The sequence below is a fragment of the Penaeus monodon genome, chromosome 32 (genome assembly GCF_015228065.2).
Source record: "Penaeus monodon isolate SGIC_2016 chromosome 32, NSTDA_Pmon_1, whole genome shotgun sequence".
Lineage (NCBI taxonomy): Eukaryota > Metazoa > Arthropoda > Malacostraca > Decapoda > Penaeidae > Penaeus > Penaeus monodon.
Window position 1 is genome coordinate 7,317,713 of NC_051417.1, and position 346 is coordinate 7,318,058.

At 32.4% G+C, this 346-nt stretch overlaps 1 protein-coding gene across 1 annotated transcript in view; it reads right to left on the reverse strand.

Moving 5' to 3' along the window:
• Positions 1-346, reverse strand: part of LOC119593409 (translocon-associated protein subunit gamma-like) — a gene marked incomplete in the record, with an annotated part of 14,641 nt that overhangs the window by 2,221 nt on the left and 12,074 nt on the right.

Sequence of the window (346 nt, forward strand, 5' to 3'; positions counted from 1 at the left end):
TAAGAATAGGAAGTAAAATTGTGATAAAAAATAAATAAAATATTTCAAACTAAAATTTTAGTAAAATTTTTCCTACTAAGGTTTGCAATGAAAAACAATGCACAAATAGAACTCTGTCTTTCGAAATTACCATCTATTTTTGTATCTTGCCTATTAATCCTAGGGTAAAACATCTGCTTGAATACAATTAGCCAAAAATTCATCTCCTTATCAAAATCTCCCAAGAACCGGTGAATGCAGGATGCACATGGCATAACCCGAAATGGCCAATGGTAAAAACCTACACCAACTTTGCCCCAACATGGTTTCAAAATTGTTGGTAAAAGTTTACAACATGACTACCTGG